At 39.9% G+C, this 16033-nt stretch overlaps 1 pseudogene; it reads right to left on the bottom strand.

Moving 5' to 3' along the window:
- Nucleotides 1–16033, bottom strand: part of LOC116900808 — a 204252-nt pseudogene that overhangs the window by 107021 nt on the left and 81198 nt on the right.

The following is a 16033-nucleotide window of genomic DNA, read 5'->3' as shown; positions in this document are numbered from 1 at the left end:
GGGAGGTGCCAGAAGGGTGACAGCATCTGATAAATAGATGTGAACCACATCCACATATAGAAAGATCTAAACGGACCCCTTTAGATCCACCAGCAATGTGCATTTTTAAAACAGGGCAAATATTGCTCATAAAGTACCTGTTCTTGTGTTTCTGAATAGCATTCCTTCTTACTTTATTAAAATGCTATGAAATTCAACGCTCTTTGGAAAGGTGATAAGAAAAATTGCTTTTGAGAAGCTCAGAAAAGGCTTCTTTTGACATTTTATCAGCGTATATTGTACAAAGCCCTAGCTTTCACTGTGAGGTTTTCATGACATACATATAATGTATTTTGGTCATACTCATCAACCACTCTCCAGTTCCCTCCGCCCTCCTACTGCTTCTCCCCCCTTTCCCAAGTAGATCCGTCTATTTTCGTATCTTTAATTTTTCTCTCTGTGTATACATATATTATTAGCATATTTATGCAAACAGAGCTTTCGTCCTGGTGTTTCCACACAGATCTATCGTGGTCTCTAATGGTAATCAGCATTCTATTGCTATCCCTTGTCTCCCCTACCCTCTCCTGCTGGTTCCCATCCTCTTTCCAAATAATCCTGCTTCTACTTTCATACCTTTAAACATAATTTTCAGTACGTGAGAAAACCTGGATTATTTGTCTTTCCGGGTCTGACTTACTTTGTTTATAACGTGATAATCTCCAATACTATCAGTTTTCCTATAAAAGACAATTTCTTTTCTCTGTCTTTTTTTTTAATGAAACTGCATGGTGTAACGTGTATCACAATTGTTTTAGCCACTCGTCTGCTAGTGGTGCCTCCACTGGTCATAGCTGTTACGAGCAGTGTTATGGTGTATATCGAATTACAAGTGTCTTTACTGGACTCTTGTATTCCTTGGGTGCACACTCAGCAGTGCTGTTTCTTGCTTGTGGGCTAGCTTTGTTTGCAGCTCTGTGGAGGACCTGCTGCACTGATTCCCAGGAAAACTGAACTAGTTTACATCCCTGCAAATAGTGTAAAAGCCTTTTTACAACTAACAGTTAATTAACCAATGCTCTCAGATATTCAAGCTCCGTCCAACTGACCTTACCCCCAACTCTCTCATTAAAAAAAAAGTTAAATAATAACAAGCCCAACTGTAATATAATATTCCAGGCGATTTTATAATATCTATTTACCTGAACGTGAAGAATTCAGCTGCAATCAGCCTTGCCTCAGGCACATTGTAATTCTACTCCTCCGCAGCTGCCCTTGTGCAGACACAGCTATATTGGAGAGGTTCGTTTCTTAGAGAATGACCCCTCAGTTGCCTGACAGGCTGTGGCTCTTTCCCCAGTGAATAACTTGAGCTGGGTTAAATTAAGCCTGGGACACCTGTTGGGGCGCAAGGAGTTGGTTCCCATTTGATTTGCCTTCTACTGCCTCTCCGAATAGTTTGAAACAAGTAGTAAAGCTATGTCAGTTTAAGGCTGCAAGAATTCCGGTGATTTAGTGACTTCACAATGATCACAGGGTATTTTACAGGTCTCATGGGGAAATGCAATATCCTAAAACTTGCAGACATTGAGAGGTCAGAGGGGACTAAAATGGGACAGAAAAGAGCATGCATGCCACAGGCAGCCTCATTAACTACATAACAATTTGCTGTTGTCATGTACATTGAGCAGGTATGTGCCCCGTGCCCTAGTAAGTGACATAATTCCAAGTATGGCTACAATCTGAAGATGCTCTTGCACAGCCGCTGTAGGAATCATTATCCGAAGTATGCAGAGCAATTTTAACAGGAAGAACAAAAGACTCTTTCACATATTTCTTTTCTATAAGAACAAATGGAAAAGCACATCAAGCCAGGGTTCAACAAGAATGGAAATCTTGTCTGTGGGTACAAGAATATGATTTAGGATATAGGAAGGAATTATGCTGGTCCAGCAAAGTGGTAGCAATAGATCAGTTCTAATATCCAGGACCTCACTAGCCCCAGGAAGTTGGCTGGTTTTCCGGTACCAAGTCTAAGTCAACAGCTATTGGTTATTTCCAACAGGTGACTGCCATTTATTGCTCCTTTACAACTATGCCACACTGCTCTTTGTCACTGGTCATAGGTGCTGCAGTTGGATAGGAGTGCTTAATTGTTGCCCTCGGTTGGCAGCTTGCATAGCATTTTCTGCTATTATGAAAGGCTAGACTGCCGGGAAGAGACATGTCAGGTCAGACCCGGCTCAAATCATCAGAGACTTGTGTTTTAATATAGGACCCCACTCTCAAACCCTGAAAAGCAAGCAAGGTTCACATCAATAGTTTATGCCGTCTTGGAAGTCCTCTGGACTACTCTGAGTAATCATCCAATCATCATCATCAGGGCTGATACTCAGGTTTGATTAGTCAATGGCTCTTCTGGGGAATATTGTCATCCCAAATAAATTGGCTTCCTTCAATGTCTTTCTCTCTCTCTCTCTCTCTCTCTCTCTCTCTCTCTCTCTCTCTCTCTCTCTCTCTTTCTCTCTGTCATTTCTCTGGTGTGTGTGTGTGTATGTATGCATATATATTTAATTTAGGTTAATATGAAATATGATTTTTGAGCCATTATCAAACAACCTTGTCATTACTTGTCCCTTGCTCCTTTCTGTATTCACTTCCCTTTTTCCTCCCCAGTTGAAGTCCCTCTCCATTTTTCTAGTTAATCTCATATTACTACAAGGATAGAATAAAATGGAACAGAGTCCACCAGAATACACATAGTATGACCGTGAGTTTCTGCCAACCTGGCTCTGTAGTATACTGTACATATTGCCGTGAAGGAATTGTCCTTAGATGTGATTAATATTCAAGTCAGTAATCAGTAAAACAGATTTCTCTCCATAATGTAGGTGATACTCTTTCCATTAGTTAATAGCCTTAGAATTTCTTTCACAGTCTAAAGTTTCCTATGAAAGAAGGAATTCTGCTCCAGAATGCCTTTTGAGTGGAGCCGCATGGTACCTCATGGGTTTCAGACTTGTCTGCAAAGCAAATTTCAGACATTCCAGGTTTCACAATTATGTAGCAATTCCTTTAAAAAATAGGATATTTATCTATCTTCTATCTCAATTTCTGGCTATTGTCCATTAATCTATCTATAAGTTAATTACATATTCATACATCCATCTATTCATCCACTTAATATCTATTGTCTATCATCTATCTACCTCTCATCTGCACGTCTAGCTATTTGCCTGTCTATTCACATGTCTACTGAGCATCTACCTAACTATCTAACCACCTGTCTACCTACATGATGAGTTTATGAAATGTCAGGTGCAGTATTGACCACCGCTAAGGTTCCCACTTGTTAGGCTTTGAGACTGGGGAGAGCTGAACGAAACAGAGTAGGTTCCAGGACAGTCAGAGCTACCCAGAGAAACCCTGTCTCTAAAACACAATAAATAAATAAATAAATAAATAAATAAATAAATAAATAAATAAATAAATAAGCAAATAAAAATGACAAGGTATTAATTTTTCCACTAATAAACTAAGGATATTGAAAAAAGACTGAAACAACAATACATAACAATGGGGAGGAGCAGAGACATTCCCAACCTTTCTGTGGATGTGTAGATTGCTATAGGTCTTAAAAACTCAGAAGAGTGTATTAACCTCAAAGTCAAAAGCAGTAGTATATAAAGGTACATTAAAGGATACAGACAATAGTAATTTTTGTAGTAGCAGAAACATGAAAATAACTTGCATCGGTTACATGTGGAAAGATGGGAATACTGTGTATCACGAAACTTTGTGTAAATGTAGTAAGTATGATTCAATAAACACTAAGATAAGGTCACAATAAAGATGTAAAATGTACAGTTAATCAGGTCAGGGTATAAAAGGGGAAGGTGGGAATCGATGCTGTCCTTTACATGCTTCTGTTTCTGTTTTACAATAATCTTGTATTGCTATGATGACGTAAAACAAAGGCAGTTGGGAAAATGAACTCCAAGATCCCATTGAGTGTGTATAGCCTTCGAGCATGGAGAAGCTTGCTAATTGCACTCACAGACTTACTTATAATATTTTTCTTAATTATTGCTCAATCATATCGACTCTTACAATTAGGTCTAGCACTTTTTTCCTGCTCCCAATCTTGAGTATAAATGTGTGCTTAAATTTCCCAAAAGCTTCTGTTCTTGCTGTACACTGAAACTAGAACCAGAAAGAGCTAAGAAGGATGAAAAGTATTTATGTCTTTGTAAGCCTATTTTATGTACAGTGATATTTACCAAGAAAATCATATCAACCTTTAAAAAGAATAAAATATAATTTTAATAGCTAAGTTTTAAACCTGATATTACTTAAAAGTTTTATCTTATACTAAGAGGTTTATGCCTAACATTTGAGCTGGGTGTCTCTTAATTTTGACAAAGTAAATGTAATAGTTCTGTTAATCTTAAAAGAACTACGTATCTTCAAATTAACAAGGTGAGTTTCAAATGTTAGAGGTTTAACAAATGAACTTTGCAGACTACAAAAGCACAATTCAGGCCATAACATGGCTAATGAGTTCCTTGATTTTCTACCTTCAAACCAGGTTCTTTTCTTCTTCATCTGGGTGGTTGAAGGTCAATTCTCAATTCTAGCTGAATTCTCCATTTTCCCTCTTCTCAGAGATTTTGCTGTAGTAGTTTTTTTCCCCCAAACCATTTATCTGCAATTTCCTTATTTTGTGTGTGTGTGTGTGTGTGTGTGTGTGTGTGTGTGTGTGTGTGTGTGTTTTGTGTGCCTGTGCTTGAGGGGGAGGGTGCATGCCAAGTGCACTTGTAGAGGCTGGAGGACAGCCTACATGAGCCAGCTGTCTCCTTCCACCAGGTGAGTTCTAGGACTTGAACTCAGGTCGTCAGATTTGGCAACAAGAATCTTTGTCTGCAAAACCATCCATGTTTCTGGCCCTCTAGTCTTTTTTTATGAATAAGTCCCGTTATCGAGTAATAGTTCTCAAATATTTCCATGTCTAAGTAAATTAAAAAATAAATCAGCCATGTATTTAGAATGTCTCCTCTTTCTACCCTCTCCCAGATGTGCATCATAAGTGATGAGAAAAGTTTCACACATTAAGTTTACTATTCTCTTCCAAAGTCACGTTCCAAAGGATTGCATGTGCATATTCTTAAAATGTAAACATTGGGGGCCAGATTAATGGGTTAGCATTTAAGAGCATGGGTTCAATTTTCAGCACGCATATCATGGCTTACAACAACCAGTAACTCAGTTCCAGGGAACCCAATGCCCTATTTTGTCATTCACAGACACCAGGCCTACAAGAGGTTCATAGATATACACATGAACAGAACAACCATACACATAAAAATAGTAATAAAGAGAAGCCTTACAAACAGCCAGTCCTCTGTTGGCTAATCTACAATGTGCTTCGGAACTGCAGGTTATAATTAAATTTCAAAATATTTAAAATACTATGTGTTTCATATCTAAATTTAGTGACGTATAAAGATACCTGAATTTAGCTATTATTGTACATATTCAGACATTCTATTTTGGTTTGATAATATTTAGTGAAGTAAAATAAAATCATCCTTAATTTATAATTATAAAATATTTTGTAGAAAAAATTTTCCTTTTTTAAAGCCAAAAAATCATTAATGACCTTTACATGATTGAGAATAATTTTCACAATATTATTTATATTAATACATTTTAAAAAATTTTAAAACATTACTATTTCAGATGTCCTTTAATTATTTTTTGTATTTTTGAAATTTTTATGATGTATCTTGATTCTAACCATCCCTCCCTCCAACTCACCCAGGCCCCCAACACAACAAAGTTTTCAACTTCGTTTCCTCTTTGTTTTGAATGCCCTTCGGAGTCCAATTAGTACTGTTATATGCACGGGGTGTAGGGTCATCTTCTGGGATAAAACTTTGGCCACTCCTAAAAAGAAAATAACTCTGATGCTGCAGCCATCAATGGCAAATAGCTTCTCAGCCACTGGTTGGACCTCAAGAACCCTCAAGCCTCCTCTAGGATTTTAATTGACTTGATTGATTTTCTGTGCATCTTACATGGGCGACCACAGCTGCCTTGAGTTCATAGCAACAAGACTGTCATTTGTCAACTTTAGTTCAAATTTTGTATATTATCTGTAAAAGAGTTGTATTTAAGTATTAGCAGTGCAAAATAGTAAAAGGACATTAGTTGTATAATAATCATAAACATTATAATTTTCTGTATTTTTAAATATTCCATATATACAAATATTAACACAGAATATGAATTTCCTTATATACAAAACAACTAAAGAAATTCTGTATAAAAACTGAAACCATGAAACCTAAAGAATAGGTATAAATCTCTGTGTGTTCTTAATTTGGGCATCAAAAGCACAAACAATAGATAATAAATGACAAATATTTTGTACCAAAGCAAAGAGGAAGAAATATTTATAAACTGTAGGTCAGCTAAATGGCTACTACCCAGCACATATCAAGAAGTCTTTGGCTTAGTTAGTAGTAAAAATTACAAATTACTAAAGTTATCAAGTGAGCAAAATACAAACACTGGTCAGCAATCACAAGAAAGGATGTTCAAATAGCTAGTTGTTAGGAAAATGCAAACAAAACTGTGTGAGAGGGTACATTGTAACTAAAGCCTGCAAGCAGACTCTTTTTTTTTTTTTTTTTTGCCAATATAAGAAGAATTGGAGCCATTCTACATAGTGATGCTATTTTTGAAAATAATCTATTTCTTCAAAGTGTTAAGTAGAGAACTGATGATTCAACTCTAAGTTCTAAGGAACTGGTAAACGGCTCAGTGGTTAAGAGCACTTGCTGCTCTCCAGAGGACCAACTTTGATTTCCAGCATCTGCATAGCAGCTGAAACAACTGTCACTCTGGTTCCAGGAGGATCTGATGCCCTCTTCTGGCCTCTTTAGGCAGTCAGTACATAAATGGTGCACATGTATACATGTAGACAAAACACCAACACGCATAAAAATAAAATAAATTAATATTTAATAAAGCACATTGTATATAGGCAAGAGTAATACAAGCTTGTGTCCCCACAAAAACCCTGTACATTAATATCACAGAAATAGTATTTGAATACCTCAAGTAGAAACAAGTCCTGTCCATTTGTGAAGGGATAGAGGTGGTGTGTGTATACAGTGAAATATTATCAGCAGTTACTGTGAAGCTCTAATTCATGATACCAAGCAGACAAACCTTGGAAGCATTCTGCTGATATCTTTCATCTTAGGGACAGAGCCTCTCTTTCTGCCCTGAGCTTCCAGGTATCTTGGGAAGTCTCTGCCTGGCTACACTGTTGAAGACTTTCTTCAGTGTCTTAGCTCCTCAGTCACATTTCCGGGGTAGTGCCATGGGTGTCACCGGGGTTACCCTAGTCTAGTGGCTCCCAGATTACTGCATACTTGCCCTTCCCATGACACTAATCCTGTGAGCTTCCTTTATTTACACAGATTTTCTGTGTGTAGGGGAAGAATGTGTCTGGTCATTCTCAAGTAGTCATCTTGGAGCAGAAGCACGCCATTTCTCTCCTTGCTGAGTTTTCACCAGCCTTGGGACTCTCTGAGAACCATTCAGCTGACTCCGAGTGTCTGGACGTTTTTGTGCAGCAGTACCACAAAGGTGTTCTCCCTCCTGTGAACTCCCTCTGGGTTCTTGGGTGATACAATTGACATCTCTGTTTAGCCAGTTTTTAATGTGTGAATTGGACAGATGTTAGCCAGGGTCCAGAGGTTCTTACTAATAAATATCCCTGAGGGGATTAAAAGCTACGTGAGAAATTGATTTTCTGGATGTACAGAGTTCAAGTTGACATCAGAAGATTGAAGATGTTTTTTAAGACCCGTGTGCTCTGGAATCCCACTTATCTCTTTCCAGGACAGAAACCTGCAAGTGCTTCCCAGGGTGTGGGGCTGATGTACAAAGTGACTGGTGGCACACTCTCAGAGTACCTGTGCTGGTGAATTGTTTGATTTCTTTTTTTTTTTTTTCTACTTTGATAACACACCATGAGTAAAGCAACTTACGGTGGGAAACAAAGTGTTTATTTTGGCTAGGGGTTCAGAGGGTAAGAGTCTGTCTGCTACAGCAGGAGGAATAACAGCAATCAGCAGGCCTGGTGACCAGAGGAGGCAGCTGGGGGCTCGCACTTTCAACTGCAATCAGAAAGCAGATAAAGAAAGCAAAGCAGAAATAGATGGGGCTTTCATTCCGGAAGCCTGCTCCCAAGGACACACTTCCCATTCTACAAGGCTTAAACCTCCCTAAACAGTACCACTAACTGCAAAGCAACTTTAAAGACCAAAGCCTGTGGGAGATGTACTGTGTTCAAACCAGCACAGTGTCAAACATATGCAATGGACATTTATTATCTTAAAGGTGTGCAACATCCAGTCCCATTCTTACAGAAAAGGGCTTGATGCTCTAGAGGAATTGCCTCTCTCTCTCTCTCTGTCTCTGTCTCTCTGTGAGTCTCTCTCTGTGTCTCTCTGTCTCTGTCTCTGTCTGTCTCTGTCTCTGTCTCTCTGTCCCTCTCTCTCTGTCTCTCTCTGTCTCTGTCTCTCTGTCTCTCTGTCTGTCTCTGTCTCTCTGTCTCTCTCTCTCTCTCTCTCTCTCTCTCTCTCTCTCTGTCTCTCTGTATACAGTATTATCTTATTCTCAAGTTTCTTCTCCAGGGCCCAGCCAACCCCATTCAAGGAATGGAAATATCTAAGTGGCTTAGACTCCGTCTGAGAGTTGGAACTTCTGAGTGGAGCAGGATGACACGTAGAGCTGACTTACTCAGCAGCAACTTTTGCAAACAAACTTAAAAGGATCACTTTGTACCTTGATAACAGACCTTCTTTTCATTGTTTTTTGCTGTAACAAAGTAACTCCCATAGCAACCATGTTCATTCACACAACAGGGATATTATTCAACTTCCAGTTTCCCACTAAATTAGCTGACTACATCGAAGATAATAATATAATGAATTCCCTTCTTTCTGAAAACAATAAAATAATAAGACTTCCAGCTTAGACCTATAAACAAACAAAATAGTATCTTGTTAGTATTTAAATTACTATAATATATGTAAATATATATGCATATACATATATATTTCATTTTTCACTTACAGTAAGTCTTGCTGACTTTTATATGTGATAGTCACATAAAATTGTCTTAAATGAAACATAATTTAAGTAAAATATTAAATTGAAAAACTGAAGCTCTATGGACAGAGATGGCGAAAATCAGGCACATATTGTGAGAACATTGCTTGAGAAACCCAGCTTCAGTGCAGACTCTGGGCTGGGGCCAGATCAGTGGTTGGAGAAGCCTCTGTTCCTCACGCTTCCACGCCAGATCTCCCATCTCTGCTTATTTCCTTTCCAAAAAGAGCTCAACTCTTTTTTTTTTTCCTTTAAACTCATTCCCTGCTTCTCGAATTTTTTTTTTCTGATTATCTGCTTTAGAGTTCTTAGGCTGTCTTTGCTTAAGTTCTAAGGATATGAAATGAAAGGCTCTGGGCACATTCTGCGCTGGAAGGCTTAAAACAGCAGGGACCCTGGATCCACCAGAGAGCAATGTCTGTCATCACGGCTCCTGGATTAGTCAGAGAAAAGTGACTTTACAACTGTTTCTGTGCACACGACAACAGTGCGGTGCTGGACGACATCCACCATCTGGAAACAGCCATCTTGGAACCCCCTCATTGTGAAACCCTCAGCACACGTCAATTGAAGGCCCTAGGCTTGGAAGCTAAGAGAGCTCTGAAAGTAGCAGCAGACTGCCTCATTTTTGTCACGGAAGCTCTTTGGAAGTTGGTATCCTTTGGTTTCCCACTGTTTTTGTGTATTTGTTCTCTGACAGTTTCATACACGTATACAGTAATTAGGTCATTTCTGCTCTCCTACCCCCTTCGCTCTCCCACTGAGGCTCTCCATCCCAAGAATTTGAAGGTGGCTGTCTGTACATCCATCTTGTAGACGTCTATGCGGGCTTTCCGCTCCCTTCACTCCTCCCTGTTTTTATTGGCTCTTGCTCTCCTGCAGTCCTTCTGTTTTCCATTTGTGGTGATGAAATCAATAATTAGACTACGATGTGAATCCAAACAGCATTGCCTTTTTTATTAAAAGAATAAAATCGACACTTGTTTCTCATTTATATTCCTCAGCAGGCTTTAGCTGCCTTTCAGTGGTGAAATTTCATCCGCGTTTTCAGTATCGATAGCGCTGCCAATCTTATTCCCAGAGTTGGGCGTTTCATGTGGGCTGCGCTGGCACTGCACCTCTCCTGATTTGGATTCTGCTTAATCACTTTGGATTCAACAGCACTGGGAGGCGAAGAAACCCAACAACCAGTCGGCAGTGAATTTGCCATGGGACCACATGCTGTTGCAGAATCAACCGTGCAAATTTGCTGAGGAAAGACAAATTCGCGGCAGGAAAATTGCAGCAGGTTGGCCCCACACATGCAGACGGGTTGCAGCAGGCTGGGTCCATGTACAGTAGTCAGATTGCAGCAGGCTGGCCCTATACATTCATTATGTGGGCCCCTAGGAACAAGGAGGCCTGAGTAATCAAATAAGAGATGCTAAAGATAGAAGTGCGCGTGGGTTGGGGGATTTAGCTCAGTGGTAGAGCGCTTGCCTAGCAAGCGCAAGGCCCTGGGTTCGGGTCCCCATCTCCGAAAAAAAAAAAAAAAAAAAAAAAAAAAGTAAGGCGTGTGTGTGGCATGCGTGGGCCACGGCATGGGCTTTCAGGGAAGGCATGCAAGGCACATGCTCTTAGGGATGGTCATTTTTGCTGAGACAAACGCAGAACAACCATGATGGTCAGATACAGCACCATTTAGAGGTCCCTTAAGAAGTACAAAATGCTCTGGTAAATCATAATGTTCATGACATTTGCAAAATAAACACCTTGCCCCCAGTCGGCCAGACACAGCATTCAAGCAGCATAAGTGTAGAGATGCGTTTGAGTCGCACAGAAACCTCTTGAGTTCTTTTGTCCATTTTCAAACATGCTTTCTTCATGACCGACTGTTCCTGAAGACTTTTAAGGGAGAATGAGTGAACTGGAATCCGTGGCTTTTCCCTGGCAGATGGCTGTTTCTGTGGCTGTAAGGTGGCCCGTAGCTCCTCTGACTGCACTATTCTTTTTCCACAGAGAGGCCCACTCGCTTTCTAAACTTGTGTGTGTGTGTGTGTGTGTGTGTGTGTGTGCACGCTCATATGTATATGTGTATATTCATGGTTTTACGTGTGCATTTGTATGCTCAGGTGTACTCACCTGCTTGTGTGAGCATGTGTGGAGGCTGAAATTCATGGGTTTCTGTTTCTATTGGCTTTCACCTTAATTTTTGAACAGAGTCTCTCACTAAATTGTTTGCTCATCATTTCAGCTGGACAGGTTAGATAGACACGCCCAGGATATGCCTGTCTCTCCCCTGTATTCAGCACAAGCAGTCCGGGCCTTCACCTTCCCTCCTGGCTTTTATGTGGATTCTGCGGATGAAGATATTGCAAGCTTTCCTCACACACTGCTGGTACCAGGAAGGTTCAGTGTGAAATCGATAGACATGTTTGTAAAATTGAGGCATAGCTGATAATAAAATAAAGTAATAAAATAAAATGAATGAGCAAGCTTTCTGTTCACTGACCCCAAGGTCCTTGCACACTCAGTCCATAGGGCAGACAGGAGAAGAATCAACACTAAAAACAAAAACATCAGACATGAAGGGGTCCAGGATAATTTGGCAAAAGAGACTAAAGTTATCATGAGGTAAGGCACAGAGCACAACACACTAGCAATATGTCACGTTTCTCAAGGGTTAAGTTGATGTTAATGTAAATTTTATATATATATATATATGTATATATACATATATACATATTCTCTGTCTCTGTCTTTCTCTGTCTCTGTCTTTCTCTGTCTCTGTCTTTTGTATCTCTCTCTGTGTTTAGCTAACTGTTATTGTGTAGGTGAGAGCTATTTGCCATCACTGACGTAGTGAGATATTCATTTACCTGTTATCCATTTATTTCAGCTGTAGTGACATTCCAGAACATCCACACCAAACAAACAAGCCGGTTTAAACCACCTTGCTGCTCATTGGCTATCTTGGTCACCTTCTTTGGGATCAATGTTTCAGCAGCTGTACCCTTGTTTATTCTGACTTTTATACTCTGGTACTTGGACAGCATTAGACTTAAAAAATCAAATCTAATTTGGTAATCGTAATCTTAGAATTAGATTACTGGTCTGCTTGTACTTAATGAATTCAATAATGATTTGTGGGGGAAGAGTCCTACTTGGTGTTTGGAGATAGAGTTTCGGTGCAAAAGCTGTGCAGGAAGGGCCTTCTATTTCCATTCAGCTCACATCATCAGAGATCGGACACGGGATCAGTATGAACCAAGTGTGTGGTTTTATCAGGTGTAGATTTGCCTAACCGCATGGCATTCAATAGGAGCTACCCCAGTCCCACAAGATCTATCTCATGTTTCCCTTTTATAGTCACACAGAGCCTCACTCCATCATCCTCAAGCCACACTAACCATAAATCTGTTTTCTATATTTTTACTTTAATACTTGACAGTGCTAAATAATTGAATAAGATACCACAGACCTTCTGAGATATATATACCAGCATTGATTATTTCTACTTTGAGGCTATTGCTAATATAGCTGTCATGGTCATCATCTGTAGATCTTTGTGTGGTCATAGATTTTCTTTTCTGTACCATAAACATCTCGATGTTGAGCTACAGAACTTAATAGTGAATGCACTCTTAATTTTTTGAAAACTATTTCCATAGAGGCAATGATAAATGCATGGATTTTTTTTTAAAAAAGAAATTCAGTTTTCAGCCTTATCTTAGCCCTTTACATTTACTTAGTCTTTTCTACAAACAGCTGTGAAGAACCTCTTTTTCTCTTCACCATTTTAATTTAATGATTTTTGTACTTGTGCATTATCTATATCTTCTTTTTTATTTATACTATATGGCATTTGATGGCTCTTGGCATCTTCACCAATTTGGAAATGTCTCAGCCATTCTCTTTCCAAATACTGCTCTCTGTCTCTTCCTTCTCCCTTTTCTCCATGATTGCATCTTCAAGCATTTGCCATTTATCCCCTCTTAGGCTACTTGTCTATATTCCATTCTTTGCTCTGCAGTTCTTCATCCTGAATGCCCCCCTCCCTGGCCCTATTGGTTTCATCAGTTCTTCCTGTAGCTGTATTTGATCTGCTACTGAGCATAGCCAATAACCTCTTAATCTGGGTTACTGTGGACTTGTCTTTAATCTAGAATTTCGATAATAGTTTTATTAAAGCTTCTATTTGTTTTTGCTTCTCAAATTCTGTTCTTTTCTCCTGAAAGAAAGAAAGAAGAAAGAAGGGAAAGAAAGAAAGAAAGAAAGAAAGAAAGAAAGAAAGAAAGAAAGAAAGAAAGAAAGGAAGAAAGAAAGAAAGAAAGAAAGGAAACAAAGAATGCAGTTGTTCTAAAGATTTGTATCACAATGATATTTTGGTTATTTTATTTTTTTAAGCAAATGCTAAACTAATATTTTGAAACCCCCTTTGTTTGTCTTGTTTGTTTTAAAAATGGATTCCAAACCAAGGAAGGGTGCCCCTCACCAAGGCACACTTACAGTTTAAAGCAACGGGAGTGGTCAGCTAGCTATGCAGGTTCTTCCCTGTCTCTGGATCTTATTCACAGTCTTAGCAGAATGGGATGATTAGCATCACCATAACAAACAAACAAATAAATGGAGGATGTGAAGAATGTTCTTGTGACAAAGAGACCTACCATGATAGAATGGAGCAAGGTCTACTGACTCAGCTGTCCATGGTTTCCACAGTTGCAATAGTAGGGCTTCCTTTCTCTAGGCAAAGGAACCACATTATCATCTATATAGTACTTCCCTTAGAGACAGTGCCACTTTGTAGCCCAGGCTAGCCCTAAATTCAGTGACCCTACTCAAAACTCAGTGATATTACAAGCATGCAATAAAAAGCCCAAGTACAGATTATAATTCATTTTAGTGTGTGTGTGCACGTGTGTGTGTGTGTGTGTGTGTGTGTGTGTGTGTGTGTGTGTGTGTGTGTGTTTCTGGAGGTTGATGTCATAATGCAGGGGAAGGCAGACAGGTTAGGTCAAGGCCATGATTGATTGAACAGTAAAAAAAAATAAGGTGGGACAAAGCTTTTGTAAGGCGGGAGAGAGAGAAGGAAGGAGAATCAAGATGGAGATGGGGAAAGATGACTCAGATCTGGGTGGTCTTGAATAGCCAAAGTAGCTGGGATGGATTTCTGTAGGCAAATTTATCTTATCTAGGTGAGCAGTTTATATCCTTATCAATCGGTTGTAAGTTTATTGTGTAGATGTATTGCAGATTGATAATCTAACACATAAATCTGATTGTTGGGTTACAGTCTGAGTCTTGATTTTACCGGGTAGCTGGAACCAGAGGGTTCGAGGCTAGCAGAGAGCGCTCAGGAGAGACACTCATCTTAGATGAACTAGCGACGGTTCCAATGGCCCGTTGGAGCCGGAACAAGCAACCTCCAGGGTACTCACGGGAACCGGTTCCACCGCTTTTTATTTTTTTTTACCACAACATGTTTCCTTTTTAGAGACAATTTTTTAGAGACCAAGTCTTCCTATGTAGTTCAGGATACCTTTGAAGTCACTATGTAACCCAATTTGGGTTGAACTTCTATCAGTCTTCTGAGTGGTAGGATTCCAGTCGTGTACGGAACTCGGCTCTAATCTGCCACGTCATATTATATACCTAAGGCAGGAGGTGTGGCTTAGTGCTACAGTATTCATTTCATATGAACAAGACTACATTCAGTTCCTAGTTTAGCAAGTAAAGCTCCTACAATAACATAGTACATAGCTACAGAGCCATCAGCCCATCCCTGGTGTCACCTAAGCCAGGACAAAGGTTTTCCCAAGCTACTTGGAACAAAAGGCCCAGGCCGTGGGAACAATCCTGTGAATGTGGTCCCTGAACCAATAAGCTGTTCATTAGACATACTCACAGATCAAGCCCCTTTATCTGAAATTGCTTCCATGAGCTGTTTCCTTTCTCTCTCTTTCTCATCTCTCTCTCTCTCTCTCTCTCTCTCTCTCTCTCTCTCTCTCTCTCTCTCTCTCTCTCTCTGAAAATATCTGCTCCTTTGCAAGTATTTCTGGGCCCCAGCGGCTCTCCAGCAGAAGGCTTGGCAACAGTCCATACTGTGGTCAGCAGCCCCCTCTGCAGCTGGGATTTCTTACAAGAAGTAAGTAACACTTGTCTTTTATTGCGCCCAAACAAAACAAGCAAAGTTTCCCTGAGAATCAGATCCTCACGGGTGCTCCACTCTCTTCCCTCCTCTTCCTTGGAGTAACCAAGGAGATCAGAGCCACCCAAGTGCGCGGGCAGGAACAGCCTTCACTGAAGAGCTGATGCCATGCGTATACACACCCCTCCCTCCCCGCCCCTAGTACTTCAACAAATCCTGTTGTTGTGTGTGTATTTAGATGTGTGTGTGTGTGTGTGTGTGTGTGTGTGTGTGTGTGTGCATCCATGTAAAGAATTTGTCCAAAGACAATAAGATCATGGATTGAATAAACATAAACACAAACGGAAGCAGCCAGCTTTGTCTTAACTCCAGCCAAAAAAGAAAAAAAAAAAATCAAACAACAGATGATACGGCTCAGTGGTGCTGTGCCTGCCCAGTATGCACAAGTCCCCAATTTCAATCTCCAGCACCACGAAACACAAACACAACGGCATCAGACACGGAAAATCCCAACATACAATTTTAGAGCTTCGCAGAAATCCATGACCAAAATCTAGAGGCAAAAGAGATCCTACATAAAGACATAAAAATCATCTTACAATGTGGAAGGCTTATCTGGCTCATCCAATTAGAGCAAAGAGCTGGATCAAGCCACCTCGGATATTGAAAAATGCTTTGGTGTTATAAAAGTGGGCTATGGAAGTATGTTACCAGCTGAAGTTCTACCTGTCAGCCAAA

Source organism: Rattus rattus, chromosome 5, assembly GCF_011064425.1.
Source record: "Rattus rattus isolate New Zealand chromosome 5, Rrattus_CSIRO_v1, whole genome shotgun sequence".
In the NCBI taxonomy this organism is placed as follows: Eukaryota; Metazoa; Chordata; class Mammalia; order Rodentia; family Muridae; genus Rattus; species Rattus rattus.
The sequence above is the reverse complement of the archived record's forward strand: the minus strand, read 5'-3'. Positions and strand labels throughout refer to the sequence as shown.